The sequence below is a fragment of the Hirundo rustica genome, unplaced genomic scaffold, assembly GCF_015227805.2.
Source record: "Hirundo rustica isolate bHirRus1 unplaced genomic scaffold, bHirRus1.pri.v3 scaffold_110_arrow_ctg1, whole genome shotgun sequence".
NCBI classification, from domain to species: Eukaryota; Metazoa; Chordata; class Aves; order Passeriformes; family Hirundinidae; genus Hirundo; species Hirundo rustica.
Window position 1 is genome coordinate 30,890 of NW_026690211.1, and position 6,000 is coordinate 36,889.

Consider the following 6,000-nt stretch of genomic DNA (forward strand, 5'->3'; position numbering starts at 1 on the left):
AACCAGTGCTGAGCACAGGGGAAGAATCACTGCCCTGCTCCTGCTGGCCACACCATTCCTGATCCAGGCCAGGTGCCATTGGCCTTCTTGGCCACCTGGGCACACTGCTGGCTCATGTCCAGCCTGCTGTCCATCAGTGGAACAGGTCCTTTTCTGCCTGGGTGCTCTCCAGCCACTCTGTCCCCAGCCTGTAGCACTGCAGGGGTTGTTGTGGCCAAAGTGCAGGACCTGGCCCTTGGTCTTTTTAAACCTCCCACTGTTGGATTTGGGCCCTGGATCCAGCCTGTCCAGGTCCCTGTGCAGAGCCCTCCCACCCTCCAGCAGATCCACACTCTCACCCAGCTTGGTGTCATCTACAAATTTGCTGATGGTGGACTCAATCCCCTCATCCAGATCATCAATGCAGATACTGAAATCCACGCTGGCTGGGTCTGATCCCTCAGCCATCCTGTGGGTGCTGTGTGATGGCTCTCAAGGTGATCTGTTCCAGAACCTTGCTGGGCACCGAGGTCAGGCTGACAGGCCTGGAGTTCCCCAGATCCTCCTTCCAGCCCTTCTTGGGGATGGGCTCACACTGGCACCTCCAGTCCTCTGGGACCTCCCTGGTGAGCCAGGACTGATGAGAAATGATGGAGAGCAGCTTGGTGAGCTCATCCACCAGCTGCCTCATCCCCCTAGGATGGATCCCATCTGGTCCCAGAGACACCTGTGAGCATTTCAGTGGCTCAGCAGGTCACCAGCTGCTTCCTCCTGGATGACAGGGGGGCTGTTCTGCTCCCTGTGCCCATCTACCAGCTCAGGAGAACACTTGTCCTGAGGACAACCTGTATTCCTGTTCTAAACAGAGGCAAAGAAGAGGTTAAGTACCTCAGCCTTTTTCTCATCTTTGCTAACCTTATCCTCCCCCAATAAAGAATGGTGGCTTTCTGTAGAAATAGCTTCTTCTTGCTGCTGAGGACTCCAGGACGGTGTAGATGAATGTAGACGAGAGATCTCTGAAGTTAGGTTTTAGAAGATGAGGTTTATTGTAAGGGATGTGAGGCCTTGCTCGGAGCTGCCAGGCTGCAGCTCGTGGCAAGGCCTAGGAAGGTGGGGGAAGGGAGAAGTAGGGAGAGGAAATTCCAAGAGAGGAAAGTCCTCGGGGAAGGGTGCAAGCAGAAAGAGAGCAAAGAGCAAAGAGCAAAGAGAGCGTCCAGCCCCCCGGGACCCCTTATCAGGGGTCTTCAAGGTGGGCTGGAACAAGCCTTGGGCCAATGGGGTTACAGATACCTGATACTTCAGGGGAGGGGTACAGGTGTGGGATGAACCATACATTGAGGGGTGAGATAGAACATTCCATTTGACCTCTGGGTCTGGCTGCAGGTAACTTTCAGATGGTCACATAACTGTTTTCCCAGAGATCCAGTATCTAATACATCTCAAACATCAAAACTTACTTTCAATTCTATCTCAGTTACAGGTTTCACATTCTCAGAATAGAGGCAATCATATTTATAGGGTTTTTTGGCTTCTTCCTTCCCAACATCTCCCCCGTTCTTATTAACAACTAAAACACTAGACACTGTCTTACTCATTACTTTTTTCACACACTGAAGTATGCAGGGAACTGCTACTAAAACTACAACTACTACTATTAGAATGATCAAACCTATCTTACAAAGTTCCTTTAGCCAAGGTGCAAAGCTCAAACTATCAAACAAATTGTCTAACCAGGATGGGTTATCTATTGTAATTTGGCTAGCTAAATCTCTCAATTCTTGCAATTGTTTATGAATGGAAACAAGAGTGATCGGATAAATTCATGCAGCACAAACCTTCAAAATCTTTTGGAAAAGGTACTCAAACTAAACAGGTTTTTCAGGGCTTCTGTCAGATAGACAGATGGTATCAGAGCCTACAGACTTGGCTAAAACAACTCAGACATTCATCTTTGGTTAACTTAGGTAAAGCTTCACTACAAAAACTAAAACAAAAGAACAAAAGTAACATGCAAACAATAAAACTCCAGTCTTTTCTTGGGCTGTTCTTGGCAGATCATCTTCTGGTGATTCTGCGCAGCTCAGGTCTGGGTGCTTGCTTCTTGGTTTGCAGCAGTACTGGCTGATGTGGGTGTGTCAGCAGGCTTCGATGCGTGGTACTGCTTCACATTCTTCACTGGAACCCACTTGAGTCCTCTTTCTGTGGAGGCAAATGCAAACCTCTTCCCCCATGTTACAGGAATATGTGGTTTTTCTAACTGTCTTGATTCTAAATTTTTAATTGAAACTGGGGGGTGTTCTTTCAGTTTTACCTTTTTAGTGTTCAAGAAATGTCTGTAAATGTGAGGGTGAGGCTCTTTTGCAGAGCTGTTCAGAAAATTATAAACATACTGAGCTTTCTTCAATCTCTTTTGAGGTGTAGCTTGGGCTTTCCCCCTTTTCACTTGACTTAAAATGCATTTTATGGTTTGGTGTGTTCTTTCTAGGGTATTTTTCAGCAGTTCTTTATAATATGAAGAGCAGATGCCACTGTCCTTTATCACTTTTTGCAATTCTTCCATGTCCTGAGATGGGATAGGTGTCCCTGTTCTGGGACCTCCAGCTTGCTGGCTGAATATCACAGGCATAGCTAGAGGATTTAGATTTTCCTCTTTGCAAATTTCTCGTGTGACTTCATGCCAGTCTGTCAGTTGAAGGTCATCAGAACATTTCTGGGGACCTTCCAAAATCGGGATTGGTGGTGGTGGATCCTCAGATTTGAGAGGGCTAGCATCTGCAAGGGCAAAACAGTTCTCTGTCTGTCCTGTATTTGTTAAAGTGGCTGCCACATTCCATCCTCCCCCTTCTCGTTGCATGGCTTGTGTGCCAAGCTGTGGTTCTGTCATGCTTGGGCACGATGCAAGATGCGGCGGCAGAGGCAGGGATGCAGGAGGCACAGGCAGGAATGCAGGAGGCAGAGAGCTTGTCAGTGAAGACATCTGAGAGGAACTTGAAGCCGCGGGAGGAGTCGTCAGGCATGAAGCTGTTACAGTAGCACGTAGGTCTGGCGGTGGAAGAGGCGCGGAAGGATACATATAAGTCGCTGTAGAATCGTGTTGCTGTTGTGCTGTGTGCAGGGTCGTGGACGGGGGAAGGGCTGCTGAAGGCTGTGGTTGTGCAGAAACTGCTGAAGTCTGTGGCGTCGGGGGCTGTGCAGCACGCGCGGCAGTGTGGACTATTTGTGATGGCACTGTAACAAGTTCCGGCTGAGCGTAGGTTTCAGCATGGCTGCGGGAGCTGGCAGGCTGTATTACAGGCGGTGATACGGCTTGGCGGGTTGGCGCGTACTGCGCATGCGCGGGCTGCGCAGTCTCGGTGTAGGGGGACGTTATGGCGGCGGCTCGCATGGGGCCCGCGGGAGGCGGCGGGGGCGCGGGAGCCGCAGCAGCGGTAGTTTCAGGGGCCGCGGGAGGGAACGCGAAGGAGTCTGCGGGCACAGGACACGCAGGGGCTGCGGCAGGGGGCAGCGCAGCGAACCCGGTGGCGGCCGCGGCGTCTGGTGCAGCTGCTGCTCCGGCAGGGACGGGGGGGCGGGGTAGAACACACCGCGGAGCAGGGACTGGGCTCGCATGGCCATCCGCCGTCCGTGCCGCGGCACTCAGCCGCTGGTAACTCGCAGGCTGGGCCAGGGCTCGCCGCGGAGCGGGGACAGGGCATGCATGGTCAGCCGCCGTCTGTGCCGCGGGAGTGAGCTGCTCGTAGCCTGCGGGCAGGGCCAGGGCACGCCGCGGAGCCGGGACTGGAACGGGCTGTAGCATCCGCCGCGGCGTGGGGCTGGGGCAGTCTGCAGGCGCCCGAACACGCGGGGGAGTGACGGGCGCAAGGGGAACTGCAGGGATAGCCGGTACCGGCGCCGCCGGCACCGCGGGCGCCGGCACCGCTGCAGCCGGCACCACCGGGTCGTAGAAAGGCGGCGGCGGCGAGGCAGCGGCGGGCACAGGCGAGAGCGGCTGCGCCGCCAGCGCCGCGTCGGCCGCTGCGAGGGGACTCTGTGCTGCTTGCAAGACTGTGGCCGCTTGGTTGTGGAGGAGTCCGGCAACGGCGGCAACCACAGCCGCAAAAGCCATGGCAGGCGGAGCGGCGGGACTCGCGGCAGGGAGGGGGGGTAGAGCTGGGGCCGCGTGGTATGGAGGGGGCGGGGCTGCCGCCGTGCCGGCAGCGAGAAGCACCGCAGGGACGCTGTCAGTGGGCGGGCTCGAAGGGGCAGAGACGGGGACGGGGCCCGGCACAACGGAGCGGGGGGAGGGAGCCCCGGTAACAGGAATTCCAGCCGTGAACGGGACCGAGGGCGCGGTGGGAGGGGCCGCAGGGTCCGGTGGGGGCGTAGGGGCCGAGGGAACGGGTGCCGCGGCCACGAGGGTGGGGGATGGGTCCGCGGCGCTCGGCGGGGCCGCGGAAACCGAAACCACGTGGCGCGGCGAGGGGGGGGGAGGGGGGCGGGCTCCGCTGCAGACCGGCGGCCACGCGGAGGGGATCTCCGGGAGCCGCGTGACTAGATGTCGTGGCTGCAGAGGCATTTTTTGTAGCAAAGATCTCAACGAGGGCCCTACAAGCTGGAACGAGCTCAGCAGCAGCAAAATTCTTCAGTGAAATATCATTAAAGAGTCTATTTCCAACTGAGTCCCAAAAGTCTCTGGTAAAGACGGCTGAACAGTCAGCATTGGGAAAGTTAACTAGAGTCCATTCTAAAAGGTCTTTCAGCTCTTGCTTATGTAAAGTACTGTGATTGCAGCGTAAAAGATACTTAAGTTTCTTATAGAGATCTCTATCAAGGGTAGAATGGCAGTGCCCCATTTTTACACCAGTGTAGCTCACCTCGATGTCGCAGAAGCAGGTCCTCACTCGAGATCCGACGTAGGGGTTGGCCAGACACTCCAGTCGGCTCTCAGGACACTGCGCGGGGTCCCCTTCAAAGTCACGGCTCCAGGCGCTGCTCCGGAACAGCTCTTCCGTGCTCGGGACCCCAACCTCCCCTCGGCGCTTCAGTGCGGGCAGTGCAAAGCAGTGCCCACACGCGCTCAACGCACGTGGCAACGTACCACGGCAAAACTCCCTCCGTGAGCCCCAGTGGCCGCCGCTCAGCAGCAGCCGTCTGTGCTCGAGGGACGCCAGGCAAAACCTCGTCAGAGCTCCGAGTGTTCGCTACTTAGTAACGATCGTCGTGCTCAAGGTTTTGTCTTCGGCAACTTTAAAGAGCTCCAGCCTCACGCTGCCATGCAGCGATATACTGTGCTCACGACACCGATTAGCATACAACTGGTAATTTACCGTCCATGGGGAAGTCTCTCACAGCTTGAAAGGCTGGGTCCGGCGCTTTCCACGTTGTGCGCCAATTGTAGAAATAGCTTCTTCTTGCTGCTGAGGACTCCAGGACGGTGTAGATGAATGTAGACGAGAGATCTCTGAAGTTAGGTTTTAGAAGATGAGGTTTATTGTAAGGGATGTGAGGCCTTGCTCGGAGCTGCCAGGCTGCAGCTCGTGGCAAGGCCTAGGAAGGTGGGGGAAGGGAGAAGTAGGGAGAGGAAATTCCAAGAGAGGAAAGTCCTCGGGGAAGGGTGCAAGCAGAAAGAGAGCAAAGAGCAAAGAGCAAAGAGAGCGTCCAGCCCCCCGGGACCCCTTATCAGGGGTCTTCAAGGTGGGCTGGAACAAGCCTTGGGCCAATGGGGTTACAGATACCTGATACTTCAGGGGAGGGGTACAGGTGTGGGATGAACCATACATTGAGGGGTGAGATAGAACATTCCATTTGACCTCTGGGTCTGGCTGCAGGTAACTTTCAGATGGTCACATAACTGTTTTCCCAGAGATCCAGTATCTAATACATCTCAAACATCAAAACTTACTTTCAATTCTATCTCAGTTACAGGTTTCACATTCTCAGAATAGAGGCAATCATATTTATAGGGTTTTTTGGCTTCTTCCTTCCCAACAGCTTTCCTTTAATGTATTTTTAAAAACCTCTCTGTTATCCTTCATAGAATTG